Below are 18,083 nucleotides of genomic sequence, written 5' to 3' on the forward strand. Positions count from 1 at the left end.
GTAATGGTGTGGGGTGGCATTTCTTTGGAGGGTTGCATGGCCCTCCATGTGCTCGCCAGAGGTAACCTGACTGCCATTAGGTACCGAGATGAGATCCTCAGACCCCTTGTGAGACCATATGCTGGTGCGGTTGGCCCTGGGTTCCTCCTAATGCAGGACAATGCTAGACCTCATGTGGCTGGAGTTTGTCAGCAGTTCCTGCAAGATGAAGACATTGAAGCTATGGACTGGTCCACCCGTTCCCCAGACCTGAATCCGATTGAGCACATCTGGGACATCATGTCTCGCTCCATCCACCAACGTCACGTTGCACCACAGACTGTCCAGGAGTTGGTGGATGCTTTAGTCCAGGTCTGGGAGGAGATCCCTCAGGAGACCATCCGCCGTCTCATCAGGATCATGCCCAGGCGTTGTAGGGAGGTCATACAGGCACGTGGAGGCCACACACAATACTGAGCCTCATTTTGACTTGTTTTAAGGACATTACATCAACGTTGGATCAGCCTGTAGTGTGTTTTTCCACTTTAATTTTGTGTGTGACTCCAAATCTAGACCTCCATTGGTTAATAAATTTGATTTCCATTGATGATTTTTGTCTGATTTTGTTGTCAGCACATTCAACTTTGTACGGAACAAAGTATTCAATGAGAATATTTCATTCATTCAGATCTAGGATGTGTTATTTGAGTGTTCCCTTTATTTTTTTGAGCAGTGTAAGACAGAACACACCATGAACAACTCAGGAAATACATCTTTTGTATGATATTCAATTCAATAAAACTTTATTTGTCCTCTAGGGGGGATTAATGTGTGCTTCAGTTACCCTTACTAATTAAACATATAAACATATGCAATCATATGGAAAAATTAGGACACCCCAAAGAAAAACAAGTTCTTAACTAAGAAATGTTTACATATTGGTGTTTAATAGTTTTCCTTTCTCTGTAAAAGAAGTAATTTCATTGAATTCCTTTAGAAAAAAATATATCAACAAAATGTGTTGTCCTGCTAAGAGACAGAGTTAGGACACCCTACTCTCATGGTCTCACTTTTTCCTTAAGTAGATTTCACTGTGGATTCTGTGATGGTGAACTCATCTAACCAAAAAACATTATTTCAGAAGTCCTGGTTTCTCTGGCAAACTACAGTCTGACCTTTGTGTTTTTCTTAGTGAGCAAAGGTCTACTCAATGAACACCCTTCATGAAAGTTGAATGTATGGAGTCTCTTCCTGATTGTGCAGGCATGTACTTTATATCAACCATAGGAAGAGCCAGCTGTAGGATCCATGATGACATTCATGACTTTTGGAGACTTCTTTTAGAATCTTGCATTCCACTCTTGGGATTAACTTGCTGGGACGTCCAGATCAGGGCATGTTGGCAGTTGTTTTGAATGTCCTCCATTTGTAGACTTTTTTTTTAATTTCAGTAAAATCACTGATTTCAAATTGTTTTGAGACTTCTTTAGGTTTCTTACTATACTCATACTACTCCAATCTTCTGTCTGAAAGCCTCTGACAGGAATTTCAATATCATTATGCTGTTCACTTTTAGTTCAGTTTGGAGCAAACCAAACTAAATCTCCAAGGTTTAATGACGGCAAACCTCCTTCAAAATGCTGAAAAGCATCTGATGTGATATGCCTGTGTACGATTTTATCCATTTTAATTGAGAATAAATGTGGAGATGTCCTAATTTATTCCTCATCAGAAATTGTATCCAATTAAAGTTAAATTTTAAAAAGCATTTTGAAAGCACTTTCCTTCATTTTTAATTTCCAGGGGTTATATTATTTGAATTTATGTTTAGATATTCATTTGTTCAAATATGTTAGAAAAACTCACAGGCTGTTGGACGTCCCAAACTGCTTAAAACAACACAGATAGGCCATTCTGGAGTAGCCTGTGAAGAGAGGCAGCGGGCTGGGGTGGGTTTGCTTGTCCCCCCAGCTCAGTCGTCTTGTGTTGGGGTTTACCTTGGTGGATGAGAAGTTCACATCCCTGTGCTTCGGGTCAGGGAGAGGTCTCTGACTGTTGTTTAAGCCTGCGGGCCAAGCAGCAATGCGGAGTACCCGGCCGCTTGGCGTTCCCACCGGGAGGCTGGACAGAGATCCTCTCGGGGACTTCAGCACACACGTGGGAAAGAACAGCAACACCTGGAGGAGTGTGATTAGGAGGATTCGTCTCCTCAAACTGAACCCAAGTGGTGTTTCGTTATTGAACTTCTGTGCCAGTCACAGATTGTCCATTGCGTACACCATGTTCAAGCATAAGGTTGTTAATTGGTGTATTTGACACCAGGACACCACAGGCAGGAGGTCGATGATTGACTTTGTTGTCGTGTCTTCTGACCTTTGGCTGCATGTCTTGGACACTCAGGTGATGAGAGGGACTGAGCTGTCTACTGATCCTCACTTGATGGTGAGTTGGTTTTGCTGTAAGAGGAGGAAACCGGACACAAGCGTTTAGTGAGGGGCTGCTGGGAATGTCTGGCGGGGCCCTTGGTCAGGGACGTATTCAACTCTCATCTCTGGCAGAACTTTTCCAGGGTCCTGAGGGAGGCTAAGAACATTGAGTCAGAGTGGACAATGTTCTCAACGTCTAATTTTTATGTGCCGTAATATCTGTAGTGCCTGTTGCAGCTGCAATCCTGAACCCAGTGGTGGATACCGGTATTAAGGGATGCCGTCAAGCTAAAAAATGAGTTCCTTTGGGCATGGGTGGTTTGTAGGGCTCATGTGGGCATTCTTTGCAAAATACTGTAGCTAAAGATCAGTCAGACTGGATGGAGCACATCTTTAAAGATCAAGTTACATGTCTTCCACTGATTAGAAATTGGATTTAGGTTTGAATAGGCCATCTAACACATGAAAGTGCTCTGATCTAAAGCATTGCATTGTAGTTCTGGCTGTATGTTTAGGACTGTTGTTGTGGTGTTATATAACAAAGAAAACTATATGAGGAATATGTGACGCTTTCTTTCAGAGATAAATAGATTTTTCCAGCCCTTTTAGTCCTTTTAAATGGAACACCTTTATCTGATCTATATAATAAGGTTACTGCAGGTATCCTAGTTCTGCTGAAATTGACTCTACCACAGCAAACAGCAAGCAGCTGTAAAATCCATCTTGCATTGTTTGTGTGCACATACAGTAATCGCCCCATCTTTTGTCACAATGCTCTCTACATTCAAAGTAAATCGGAATGTCCACGGAGAACGGCTGCCTAAGCCCTGCAGGGTTCTTTTACCTGCAATACTTCCCAGAGCAGCACTGCCCTGACTGTAGCCTACATGACTACATGAGCTAACACACTCATAATATTTCTCACAGAAGAGCAACACACATATGGCATTTGAGTCACTATAGATTACTGCATTTTTTGGCTAAACGTGATAGTGTGGAAAAATTCTTAAGTTGCCTTAAAGCACACTTGCAAACCTAAAATGAGTCACTCATCAAATGCCAGAGCATCCTCTTATTATAAATAATTGCTATTTGACTTGATATCACTGCATTATTTACAGACAGTTTCTCTCATCACCATCTGGTGTGCTGGTGCCATGACATTTAACTAGCAGCTATGTGGTAGGCAGGCAGTCATTTAATTTGAAGCCAGAACATGCCTTGGGGACTGACAGAGAGATGAATGAAAACAAGAACCTGAATGTTTCATCTCCCTCAAGGCTTTCATTGTATTTCCACAACACAGACACATGAAGCACTGGGACATCAGCACGTGCAATCTTGCACAAAAATGTGAAAAGCAAGAACAGCAGGGACAGATAATTTAACAGCCAGTGTAAAGCCCTTGCTGTTCAATAAGGAACATGGTGTTATTTTTACAGGGTCACAAAGCGCACTTTCTAATTTGGGTTGGAGCTAGTCAATATACAGTCAGCGAGGTAATGTTTTAGGCACCCAACTCATCGGGATAACTGATTTACGACTGACTTATTTTAATATAAACAAAAAGCTTAAAATTTTCTGCTTCAGATTCAGAGTGTACTGAAAATCAAACATTTATAGGTTGGACTTTTTCAGGAGATAGGTATGAAAAAATATTCTGGCACTTGTTCAGCTACAACAATATGTATTCATTAAAGCTGTTGAAATTATTTGAAGAAAATACAAAAGAAACTCAGTGTGCACAGAAATACCAATCAGAGTTTTAGTTTATTCTTCAAAAGTCCATAAAGCTCTGCTTGCTATAATGGTTGATTCCATTGACCGCAAAATACAATAGTTTTCTTTGCAGTTCTTTATTTCTCTTTTTCTTGGATAAAGGACATCAAACTTTACGGAGGCATTAAATAAACACAAGAGAACATGTTATTTTTCAAATTTCAAACTCGAGCCAAAAAAAAAAACATGTTATTGTCTTAGCAAGATATTCACTAATTGGTAAGTTCATTAGATATACTTTGTTAGTACTGGGTTGGACCGACTTTTGCCTAAAAAACTGCCTTTATTCTTCAACACAGAGTCAGAGTCATTCCTCTAAGATTTTGATTTGAATTAACAAGATAGCATGACACAGTTGCAGCACATTTGTCAACACTGCATCCATGACAGAAATCTCCAGCAATACCAAAGGTGAGCTACTGGATTGAAATCTGGTGACTGTGGAGGCTACTGGATTAAAATTAATCTGTTGGCTTGTCCTACTTAGAGATTATTAAAGCTTTATGACATAATGCTTTATCCAGTTGGAAGTTGCCATCAGAAGAACATTGCTGTGATAAAGGGATGGACATGGTCAACAACAAAACTCTGGTAGATGCCCAAAGAGTACCAAGAAAATATCCCCCACAATGACACCACCAGCACCAGCAGTTGATTCAAGGCAGGAGGGTTCCATGTTTTCATGTTGCATACGCCAAATTCAGATGCTACCCTCTGAATGTGCCAGCTGAAATCGAGATGCAAATCGAGACACCACACAAATCCACTTGTTGCCCCTTGCTGTTGCTTGGTTTGAACTTCAGTAAATTGTGTTCACCACATCCAGATGCGTAAAAGCATTTAGTTGCTGTTATGTGATTGGTTGATTTAATTGTTGCATTAACAAGAAATTAAACAGGTCTACATAAAAACGTTGTTAGTGAGTATAGTTCAACAGTTGAACCATAATTTGAACCATATGGGCAGCTGCACAAGCCGACATTAGTAAGGAGGTCACATAAACACTAGAGAATAAAATATAACTACCCTGAATAGTTTTTTTATTGCTTTTATGTATGTGGAGTGCATGTTTCCCCTACTTGCTGCTGTGAATAGGTTACATGCTTTCTGCATGAACTTTACTTTACTCTCCCCGGAATCTCTGGTAATTGCTAACATTTTAATTGGTTGGAGGGTGGCAGAAGGAGGGGCTGGCCCAGAGCACCATTCATGCAATAACCACCTCTGTCAATGGCCTTTTAACACCTTTAAAACTCTATGAAGGCATCATCCTAATCAGTTCTACTCATTAAAGGCAACTTTTGTTACAGAAAATAGTAAAACAAACTTGATGTTGGTCAGCTTCCAACAACTACCTGAGACATGGTGATATACTTGTAACAGCCTTATAGTACATATGCCCCTTTTCCACTGGCTCGATTTGGCCCTACTCGACTCCACTCGGCTCGCTTTGCGAGCGTTTCCGTTACAGTTTTTTCCGTACCTGTACCTACTTTTTTGGTCCCTGCTCCTGAGTAGATACGACCGGGGCTGAGTGGGGACTAACTGTGACGTGACCAGACTGCTTTTCACTGATTGGCCATGGGAGGAGGAAAAATGAGAAGGTTTTTGTTGAGACAGTGCAGGGAAAAGTTAATAAAGCACAAGAGCAGCTACAATAATATTAAGGACCACAGTGGCCGGAGCAGGTCAAACATGTAATTTTACCATTTACGGGTCATTAACCATGCTTGAAGGCTGACAGAAAAGAAAAAGGACAAATCACCTTTCTGGATTACATGCAGGCAGAGCGCTGTATTTAATAACATCCTAAACCAGCTGATCACACATAAAATCAGCTGTTCAGAGGCCCAAGCATTGCCCCCAAAACACACAAAACAAAACCACCATTAAATAACGTGTTTGGTTCAGACATTTATTTACAGTCCTTTAGCAAACCAGCGTCTGCAAGAGGAGGGAGCAGGCAGAGAGCAGCTGCCCGTAATCAGACTGCTTGCATCAGACCAAACGGAGGACGAGCCCGCTGAATCTGCAGAGCACGAATATGCAATATCCAACTTAAAACTTCGAAGGTCAAAAGTCCGCGGTTTTGTGCTTTTAAGTCCTTGTCCTCGTTATTGCCAAGGCTGAGACAAAAACATTTTCATGAAGCCCAAAATTGTAACTTCTTCAGGCAAACTTTGGAGCTTCACCATCCAGACAGCAGCGTATCTCCTCTCTGCTTCTCCTGCCACACCCCTAACATCAGAACACCTGAGTCTCATTTCATAAGTTCTGGCTGAGCTGTGGTCCAGATAATTATCTCAGTGGATCATTTTAGAGATAAAAACATAAATAAGACATTCTTGCATATACATTTATACAAATTATTAGTTATTAGTATTTAGTTTATTTATGTTTTTGTTTTTTATTTATTTTTTATCATTTCACGCAGATTACTTTAATGTGACAATGTAACACAGTTTAACGTTAGCAGCACAACGCTCTACACTCATAGCTGGAGGCGGGGCTTCAGTCGCCATAGCTTCAGCCATTAGGGGGTCAGTGGAAACACAACAGTTACCGTACCGAGTAGAGCAAAACCGAGTGGTGCAGAGCCGCGCCAGCTAAAACGAGCCAGTGGAAAAGGGGCAATGGTTAGACTTAGGAATTAGTAAAGGTACTAATCATCCTACCTAATACAAGGTTGCTCAAACTTTTGTGAAACTGTCAGACTAGGCTAGCTAACTAAGTTTAGATAAGTCTGGGGTAAGGAGATATCCAAAAATGTTTATCTGAATCAAAGGCTTTTTCTTTTTTTAACCAGACTGGCTATAGCTATTAATATAATTAACTGTGTTTTGTTTTTATTATTTTGTTGTTTAAAATATGTATCTGTAACTAACAATTTTTATTGCAAAAGAGATTAAGGAACCACACCTATGTGTCCTTAGTGGTGTGTAGAAACCAGGTTTCCTTATGACCTGGGACATGCAATCCGAACGTCAGAGCAGCTGAGACTATAGAATCGTCCTGGGCTAACAGATAACATACCTTTGGATACTAAAGGGATAATAAAAAAATATTTGTTTTACAGTTCATTGAAAGCACACAAACAACCATATGACAAAAAACCCCTCAAATTCAAAAAAATTGTTTTTGCCTTATCTTTGTGGCAGTTGCTCATGGGAGCTTTAAAGGCCTTTTTCTTTCTAACTTCCTCCAGTAGCAAGCTGTGCTGCAGTGTTAAAACTAATGGCTAAGTATGTCAAGGACAGCAAATTACTGAAATTTAAAATTTTACCAGAAGAGCCTTGCCTCGTTGAGGAGGCAGTGACAGAATACAGAGAGGAGCAGGTCTGAGGGTGGAAAAGGAAAATATATATTCCCATCTGATTTATGTCTTTCCCTCAGAGTAGCATTTATCACCATTAGTTTTTAATAACCTGAGTCAATGCTTGTTAGGAAGCCTTGTGCCAGCAGGCATCTGAGGCTTGTAGCCAGAATTTCTTATTTCACTAACAGACACTGACTAACTGTGCAGTGGATTGTTGTAGAAGAGAGGAGGAAAGATGTGTCAATCTGTGCTTCCTAAGATTGCTCCCATTCAATGTGAGGTTAAAAATATGTTTCAAATAGAAAAATAATGATGTGCAACAACTTCAGTAGGTTTACACTGCAGGTTTTTAAGTCTGATTTTTATTAACAAATACTGACAGTTACAAACCAGAGGGATTAGATGTCCCTAAACCTTATGTGTGAACACTTTGGAGACATTATTTCTTAAAGCTAAGAACCAGTGTGTAAGAATTAAGATAATTGTCAGTCAGTCAGTCATTTTCTACCGCTTATTCCATAGTGGGTCGCGGGGGAGCTGGTGCCTATCTCCAGCAGTCTATGGGCGAGAGGCAGGGTACACCCTGGACAGATCGCCAGTCCATCGCAGGGCAACACACAAACAACCATGCACACACTCATTCATACACCTAAGGTCAATTTAGAGTGACCAATTAACCTAACAGGCATGTCTTTGGACTGTGGGAGGAAGCCGGAGTACCCGGTGAGAACCCACGCATGCACAGGGAGAACATGCAAACTCCATGCAGAAAGACCCTGGGCCAGGAATCGAACCCGGGACCTTCTTGCTGCAAGGCAACAGTGCTACCAACTGTGCCACCGTGCAGCCCAATTAAGATAATTGATTAATTAATATTTATCAAGAATTATAATTTAAAATCATAATTTGAAAAAGATTAATTTCTTAACCAAAAATCATTACTTATGAATCAAAATCAGAGATGTCATCTGGTGTTGTAATTATGGCTCAAGGGCCTTGATAATTACAATTATTAAATTCTCAGTGATAATTGATAACTATTAGTAGATGTCACAGTTTAATCAACCGCTTCACCGAAGGTGGGGGAACTTTGACCTTATTTTGACAAATCACTCTTGCTCAAAATAAACAAACGCTTCTCTTTATCTACGTGAATATTTATTAAATCAACAGCCCTGATACACCTTGCTATTCTGATTCAATAATCTTCACCTAATCAAGCATGCGAAAATTCTACACAAAAGGGGTAAAAAAACTAACTAAACAAGATAAGACAACATTGAGTGTGTATGAAAGTCAAACCAGCAGTTTTGGCAAAACGAGAAAATATGGTACTGAGCAAAGCTTTGGGAGCGGCATCCACCAGGCTGCAGTCATAAAACCTCCAAAGTTGGAGCTCAGTGAAACACAAAGGGTCATAAAACTTTTAGGAGGCAACCAGTGTAAAAACACGAAAAGTGAAGACAAAGGAATAGTGAGTATTCCATCATGAGGTTCTAGCAGTCCAACTTTAAGTTCATCTGAGTCTGCGCTCAGGTGTTCAAACACAGTGAGACACACACACCTTCAAAGTGTGGTGGTTTTCAGAGTCCAACACCAATCAAAGTTTCAATAAGACATTGCATGCACATACAACTTAGAACTCTCTTGTGTTGCGTGTTAAATCCACGCCTTCGATAAAGTCTACTGGTCTTCTTATCCCAGACAACTTTTCTCATGAGTTTGGCCAGTGGGGAGGATTAATGAAAACCCACGTGTGAGTTTCTTTTCCAGAAGGCTGCGTGCCTCCGTTGCGTGGTGACCGGTCTCGGTTTCCAGCGGGAAAAAGCAAAAGTGGGTGTCTCCCGTGTCTTTATATAGCCCACTGTGACATCAGTGCTGCAAACCTCTTCCCATCAGCTGCAATTCCTGCTGGGAGTTGTGGTTGCAGACCATCCTGGGGTATATAGAAGCAGATGACGGTCTTAATCTAAGATGGCGCCAGTGTTTGAGGCTTGCCGTCTGACGCTCCTCCTGTTTTGTCTTTGTCTGCTGTCCGCTTTTAATTTTACTATTAGTGTAAACTCTCCGATTGTGTATGATCGCCAAACATTGCTGGACATTAGAGCCTCGGCTGAAAATATGCCATCGAGGACTTGTATTACAGACAAAACATTGACCCTGCTGTTGGGCATTTCGGCTCACTTGTGTCGTTTCTGGATTCTACCTCTCCGGCGGAAGCAAGCCCACCGCTGTGGAAAGCGCATCGGTCACAAAGCTCTGGGTTGGTTTAGATCATATTTGGCCAACTGTACTTTTTGTGTCTGTCTTAATGCCCATAGGGTCCCCTCTGCTCCACTGTCGTGTGGTGTCCCACAGGGCTCAGTTCTAGGCCCTCTTCTTTTTTTGTTGTACCTCCTCTCTCTTGGCTCTATTTTTAGAAAATATGGGATTGCTTTTCATTGTTATGCAGATGACACACAGATATACTTACCACTGAAAAATGCAGACTCCACCTCTCTCCGGTTTCTGCAATTATGTCTGGATGATTTAAAGGCCTGGGTGGCCCTAAATTTCTTGAAACTAAATGAAGATAAGACAGAGGTAGTGATTTTTGGCAGATCTACTACAGATTCCCTGACTAATCTTTGCTCTCTGGCCCAGTATGTAAAGCCGGTTATCACAAATTTAGGGGTCAAGATGGATGCTGGTCTTAAGTTGGAAGCACATATTAGAGCCGTTGTAAAATCCAGTTTCTTCCACTTATGGCAGCTATCCAAAGTAAAACATATCCTTTCTAGACAGCATTTTGAAACAATAATCCATTCATTTGTGACCACACGGCTTGATCAGCATTGATAGGAAGGTTTTTTTGAAACACTTCTATCTGGTCTATCTGGGTGGGAATACCACCCAGATTTAGAAGAATATAGTGAAGATCAAAGTTGAGCAAGGAATTCAACCTAACTTGTTTGACTGACAATTTTAAGTCCTGATGAATGCATAAATGCTGCTTGAGGTGATAAGGACAATGGATGTTGTGTCGTTTGACATCCCCATGCAGTGACAGTGCAAGCAGTTTGCAAAGGCAGTATAGCATACAAACCATTGCAACTTTACCTGGTGAACCTGGTCAACTCTTACCTCATTCTAACATTGTCACAATTCTTAAGTATTTGGGTTTTATTTTTATTTTGGTTTTGTTTTTCAACGTCTCTTGGTTGTTCTTGGGTCTTGCCTAGATTATTACCATGTCTTCAAGGGGGTGCTTTAGTTCATTCATTTAGGCTTTTTCTTACCTGTTCTGTTTATATTGTGTTTTCTTTTCTGTTGATTTTTCTGTTAGCTTTTCCCCTTTGGTTAGGTGTCCTTGGAGTTCTGTAAAGTTCCAGTCATGTTTTGTTTTTATACTGTGGCTCTGCCAAAGTAATTAGATTTATCCAGTCCACCTGCTTATTGCCTATCAGTCTCCAGTTTTTCACCTTTGCCATGCTCTTTATATGCTCTGCTTTTTTATCTACTCCTTGTGGATACATACTGTTTGTAATGCCAAGCCAGGTCATGTCCTTGACTGTTGCCAAGCCTGTCCACATTTATGCCTGCTGTGAGTTTTTTTTCCCATTTTTTAGTCCCTTAAAAAAACCTTTTTTATTCTCTGTAATCCTGTCTGTCTGCATTCTGGGGTCCAACTCTAAGAACTATGATTGACAGAATATATCCGATGGACTTTGGGGACGAACGGCATGCAAGTGACATGGATCTCTGGGTCCAGCAGCAGATGGAGGAGACTCCAAGGAATCTGCCTGATGACCTGAAGGTTCTACAATCTCTCACTGCTGCTGGAGGAGATGGGCGGGGTCGGGCTGATGCCTTGATTCCTCCTTGTTGCTTACGAGCAAAGGAGCCCGCACCGTGTCTCCAAAGCTCAGCTGAACTCTCTGCAGCTGCAACTTCCACACTTTTATCTCCCACTGTGGAGCCTTCCCTGTCCTCGCTTGCTCAGATCACCTTGGCAACATCCGATGAGCTGGAAGAGAGACTGAGGAGGTTTGCACATCTGCTTCGGAGCATCAGAAGGGCCATTCAGCTCAATCCCTCTCCTCAGCTGATGGGGAAGTTAATAGAGATGGAGAGCTAAGAGGCATCAGGGAGAAGTTTCTACTGCAGTCCATCCACATCCTCACCATGTGAGGATGTGGATGGACTGCTGCAGCTGGGCCAACTTCATTTCTCCAGAACGCCACAGCAAGCCCGCTATATGTTTCCAGAGCGCTGCTGATCTGCCCGCTCCTATGTTCTCAGTCCATGCTACTGATTGTTGGCCCGATGCCTCAGCCCACCTTCAGTACAGCCATTGAGAATTAGCTCCCTCATTGCAGACAACGTTGCCAACTTCAGGCTTCAGCTCGAGTCTCAGGAGGGTTGACAGATTTTTGCAACAAAGGTATCCAGGTGAACCCGCCTCACATCCATAACTCAAGAGCCTCGATGAGGGTTCTTCAGGCTTCCACTTCGTCCTCCAACATTTCCTTCAGGGTCCTAGCGTGATGCCAAGCCGTCGACGTTTCTTCGTGGGTTCAAGACTACTAAATTCCTTCTTGGGGTCAAGTCTCTCAAGCTCTGGCCAGTATCCAAATCTCTACTAGACGGGTTCGTCTTGGGTGCTATAGGCTGTATGGCTGGCCCTCAAGACCGCAATGCCAACATTGGCCCCAAAGACTGCAATGCATCCAAAGTTCCTTCATCCCTGTGGCCAACCTCCAGGGTTCTTTGGGTCTTCTCTGCAGCCAACAACCAAGTTTTCAGCTCAGCCAGTCTTCAGATTCCAAAGTCTCTACGCCACTGCCGGCCTCCTGAACTCTATGCCTTCTCGGAACGACCTCTGAACTGCCCGCCTGAACTCGGGTTTTTGTGTCTCGTCATCCTTTCCTGGCCCTCTTCACCCGCCTTCTTTGGGTTGACTTTTGTTTTTCATGGACTTTTTGGGGTGTCTGGTATCCGCCCTGGAGGTATAGATTCTGTCACGATTCTTAGGTGTTTTGTTTTTCTTTTGGGGTTTGTTTTTCAGTGTCTTTTGGTTGTTCCTGGGTCATGATTATTATCATATTTTCCAGGTGCTGCTTTAGTTTATTCCTTTAGGTTTTGTTTCTTACTTGTTCTGTTTATTGTGCATTTTATGTTATATTGATTTTCCTGCAAGATTTTCATTTGGTAAAATGGTGTCCTTGAATTTTGGTTTAGTTCCAGTCATGTTTGGTTTTCACTCTTTGTCATTGTAATCAGCTTCATCCAATCCACCTGCTTATTGCCTATCAGTCTCACGTTTTTCACCTTTGCCATGCTCTTTATATGCTCGGCTTTTCTGTCTGACTCTGGCTTTACTTCTCACAGATACATACTGTTTGTCATGCCAAGTCTGTTCATGTTTATGCCTGATGTGAGTTTATTCTTTTTTTGGTTATTTATTAAAACCTTTTTATTCACCGTGCTCCTGTCTGCATTCTGGGGTCCAACTCTAAGAACCATGCTTGACAAACATAACATCTCTCTTTCATAGACAGTGATGCAGAGCAATGTGATTTTTTATTTATATTTTACTTCTTCCCACTGGTGTTAACTGAAATGATGGTGATAACAATGGCTGTACTGAAGGTGTAGACATTCTGGGGCTAACTGGTAGGATTGTGTTCATCATAACTGTGTCTGCCTGGCAACCAATAATTGGCCATCAGTCCTGGCAGGATGCATCATTGGGACTTGAAAATATTTCACAGTACCAGTTTCTTATTTAAATCCATTGGCCAAACCTTATGGTTTTTGGTAGCACTACATAACAGAGCCCTTACTTTCCCAGAACTTATGGGTTACTGTCAGAATAGAAGTTACTTTCAGTTTAGTTACTTTGGGAGGAAGGCTTGCAGAATACATAAGACTTCCTGGAAAAGGTTTGTTTCATAGCCATGTTGTGAACATCTCTGTGCCTCTAACTATGGACAGAGAGGTTTTAGACATTTTGCTTACATGGTTGGTGATGACACCAGGTCCTGGATCCACACCAGAAAATGCATGGATATATGGATGGAGTGAACTCTAAATATTTTGCACAAAAGAATATTTATGACATAAGCTTGTGCATGCAGGATTTTCACCTTTTGGTGCTACTGTGCTATACCTTAGTTAAGCAATATAGTTGTGGTGCTTGAAGTGAGCACTAATAATTAACAATTGTTAAAGAAAAATTGCTAAGAGGCACATTTATCTGAGTACACATTCAAAGTTGTTTTACAGTAGAAAACTAGAGGTTTTTGGATAGATGAGATCTAAGCGGAAAGCAAAGCCTTGAGTCCTACGTGTTGTACCCATAAAGAAAAATGCAGGAGACTCTCTGTAGCTACACCACCCTGCTATAAAAGGGTAGGAGACAGTGTGTCAGATTGCTGACAGTTACTCTTCCTCCCCTGTGTAGCTGCCAAACAAATTCCTCTTCCCTGCAATCTGTGCTCTGACTTTTGTTTTGCTTTTTGCTCACATATGAACTCAAAAAGCATCTTTCCTGCTTCAGGGAATCACTCAAAGCGTAAAGGAACATTACATTGCTCTACAGTCTAGTATCAAACAGCCTCTTCTTCTATTAGAGCCCGTTGGTGCTCTGAAAGAGCAATTTTTGTTTACAATGTCAAAAACAGCAGCTGAAAATTGCCTTTATTTGAGTTGTGAGACAAACTTACTTCACAATAGGAAATAGCAGATATGCAGGCTGGAACAACTTCAACCTTTCTGACAGCAGACACGACTCATGGTAAGAAGGTATCATGGGAAATGGAGCCTTAGAAAGACAGCAATTATATAGCCCTAAATGATAATTATGCATTTACAAGTGTTGAACTGTGACATATTAATTATTTAATAATGCCGAAGTGTTTCTTTTCAGCTTGTCTTCCAACATAAAGAAAATATCTGTTTGTGTTTGTTTCATTTTGTGACAGGGAGTCTGCAATTACTACTTGTTATCATTGATTTAGCTGACATTTGTCTTTCTACCCTCAGAGGGCATTCAATCTGACTCTCCACATGCATCTTCCCACATCTCACCAATGAGATGCTGACATTTCTTGTTTCTTGGATGGGCCAATCACTTTCTCAATACAAACGGAAAAATCCCAAGCTCAGACATTACAGACACAAAAGATCAACCAGCCGTGTTAAAGCTTTCCAATCGGATGTTATTATTTCCAAATATTATTGTGCAACCTCGTTCAGAGCTTTCATGGTCAGAGCTCAGTGTGTTTATGCATAGGTGTGATGTGGAGGTCAGAAATGTTTTTACAACCCACATCCAAAGTGAGGAAGACTACCACTTGACTATTTGTTGTATCTTTAAGTTTTGTTATATTATCAGAGGAAGTACAGATGTAAGTAGGCCACTTAAAGGTAACTATTCATTATTTTCTAAAGATGTGCAATGACTTTGAAGATATTCATACCCCTTGAACTTTTTGCATTTCTAGATGGGAACCACCACAAACTTTATTACAACAGATCAACACAAAGTAGTGCATAATTGCAAAGTGGAAAGAAATTGTACATATGTACTCAGACCCCCCTAAGTCGATACTTTGTAGAAACACCTTTTCATGCAGTTACAGGTTTTTTGGGATATAACTTGCACATCTAGAGACCGAAAACTTGTTGCTTTTGGCAAAATAGTTCAGGCTCTCTCTGAATGTGATTTTGTAAACAATAATTTTGAACTCTTTGCTACTGATTTTCAGATGAGGTCTGGACTTTGACTGGACCATACTAACACAATGAAACCATTCCATTAAACCACCGGTTGTATGTTTAGGGTTGTCCTGCTTATAGTGAACCTCCATTTCCGTCTCAAGTCTTCTCTAGTCCCTGACAAATTTTCTTTCAAGATTAATCTGTATCCATCTTTCTATCACCTGCTAAATTGAAGCATCCCCACAGCATGTTGCTGCCAGTACCATGCATCATAGTAGAGCACCTTTATCCACATGTTTGATGCATTCCCCAAATGGCTTGTGGCCAATTTGCCACATGCTATATAAGGCTTTTTTTGGCTTTCTTTCAGGAATAGCTTTCTGCTTGCCACTATTCCATAAAGGCCAGATCTGTGGAGTGTACAACATATTATCCCATCTAGGTTTTGGATCACTGCAGCTCCTCCAGAGTTTATAGAGACCTCTTGGCTGCCTGTCTGAATAACGCTCTCCTTTAGTGGCCCGTTTCGGTGGTTGGCCATTCTTGGTAGGTTTGCAGTTGTGCCATAGTCCTTCAGTTTTCCGATGTTGACTGAATGTTGACAGATGTTCTCTTCAATACTCAAAGCTCTGATTTTGTTTTATAACTAACCCCTTTTTTGAACTTCTCTATAACCTTCTCTCTGCTATGTTTCTTTGTCTTAATGTTGTTTCTACTGCATCACTGGTTGGCCTGTCGTGGCTGTGATGTGACAAAATGTGAAAAAAACAGATATTAATACTTTTGCAAGGCAATATGTGTCTGCTGCTTATTTCACTGCTCTGACCTTAATTATTTTTGCTAGTGCACAATACACCAAATAATTAAGGGAAACACTCTGGAGGCATTTGGCAGGAGTTCAAGGTGGCTTTATGAGTAAACGTGGTAAGCCTGGACCCCCTTAGGTAATGTTAAAAAACTGTGACTTAATGGTGGTGAAAGGAGAGGTGGAGGGTGTGAGGATTCAAAGATAGTTGTGTGGAAATGGGGTGTTTATATGTGATGTGATGTATTGGTGGGGGTCGTTGTGCATGGTCTTTATCCCAAAAGTTAACTATACAGTTGTTATAATCATTAGTGTGGAGCTAGACTGGAGACTAGACTGGAGGCATAAAAAAATCCAATAACCTGTAGAATTTCTGCCAGTTTCTAAAGAGAAAACAAAGTGCTGTTCATTCTCAGACAAAATCATCTGAAATCACAATCAGCAGGCTGATTCTCTGGTACATTTATTTTAATAAACTGTTTAATTTTTTTTGCCAAATAATTAAATACAATTAGATGAAATTTGAGCTTAAAACGGATTCGCTAAGCATCTCAGATAACTATTGCAAGGTTCATTGTTTCCATGAAATACATAAATATAAAAAAAATTAATAGTATTAGGCTTATTGTAAAAGTCTTGTAATTAGTTTAATTAAATAAGATAAAGCATAAAAAACCAAAACAACACCAAACTAGGAGATCGATGACAAGAGTTCAGGTCTTTATCCATAACATGAGCTGTGTCCTGAGTTGACCTGATTACATCCATAACAAAAATTTGTAATGATCAGCTTCCTTTAGATGAGTGCTTATGTGATTGTTATCACCAGTCAGCGCTAAAAGACAAACCAGGTGCCACAGTTATGATGTTATCCAATGAAATCACTATGTTCCAGTGCGACCAGGACTCAGCTGGGAGCTTCCTGTGTCGAGTTATCATACTCTTTCCTGCAATACTCAGACTCAGCAAGAGTAATACAGCTTTTTAGGAATAGTCATATTAACAATACGCCGATATGAGAATTTAAGCTTGCCTTAGGTACTAAAGTGGTTCTGCTCAATGAACAATAATACTTAATCTTAATCAAGTTCAGAAGATACATCCCCCTGCAGGGAGATCTTAACCAAATTGTTTGAAAGGCATACATCTGCAGGAAATAGATTAGGAGGTACAGTACAATGTAAAGATTAGAGGAAAGAGAGGTGAGATTAAACACATTAGCTCTCTACACATTGTTCTGTTCTGAACAGTGATTCATGTTGCAACCTGGGACTGCTTGATGTTCACATTCTTCTCACAAGTTGTATTTCTGCTTCAGTAGGCAATGCAGTCCGGTACAAAACTCTTCTTGTCTAAGGAGAGCCCAAAATCTAGGCCAATCTAGCTATCCCAAGTCACATTCAGTCTACTTGAATTAGGATTTCCTATTTATATTTTGTTGTGTTGTTTTTCTCCAAACAATCTGGGCAATTATTCAGCCAGTTGTTGTTTAATCATCCAGGGGTTGTAACCGTGTACAGAACCCTGTTGAAATGCCAGAGCTTTGTGAAGTAAAACATTTGACAACAACAAATCATTCTTAAACATTTTCCACATAGAATGAGACATGTATCCTTTACAATTTTATTGAACAAATCTGCATATTTAAAAAAAAACAGAAGGTGCAATGACCTGGTTGCACTAAAGTGTGTACATCCCTAAACTAAAATGACCTTGAAGGACAAACTGATGTTTGTAATTCTTCATAATTTCATCAAGCAAATAAAAGCTCTATTTTATCTTTAAAGGTTCAATCCCAAAGCATGATGCTGTCGTCACCATGTTTCACTATGGGTATGCTGTTCTTTCATTGTTGAGTGTTGTTTCAGTCATGTCAGTCTCTTGACATTCTCCCTGACCAGTTTCCATCTCATTTTTCAATGGTTTTGTTAAAACATTTAGTTTGTGAATGTTGTCTTGCATTTTCTTCAATCATATACCATTGTACCATGGTATATAAATAATGCTGTGGAACCTTTTGAACTCATCACCAGTGATACCTTTGAGATTCTTTCGATTATTTGTAACCTTTCTG

The 18,083-nt window shown here is 40.7% G+C and overlaps 1 protein-coding gene across 1 annotated transcript in view; it reads right to left on the reverse strand.

The window, feature by feature from the left end:
- The window catches only part of LOC124863452 (ras-related protein Rab-26-like), a 73,084-nt gene that overhangs the window by 17,772 nt on the left and 37,229 nt on the right, over positions 1-18,083 (reverse strand). The gene's annotated exons all lie outside the window — the stretch shown is intronic.

The sequence above is a fragment of the Girardinichthys multiradiatus genome, chromosome X, assembly GCF_021462225.1.
Source record: "Girardinichthys multiradiatus isolate DD_20200921_A chromosome X, DD_fGirMul_XY1, whole genome shotgun sequence".
In the NCBI taxonomy this organism is placed as follows: Eukaryota; Metazoa; Chordata; class Actinopteri; order Cyprinodontiformes; family Goodeidae; genus Girardinichthys; species Girardinichthys multiradiatus.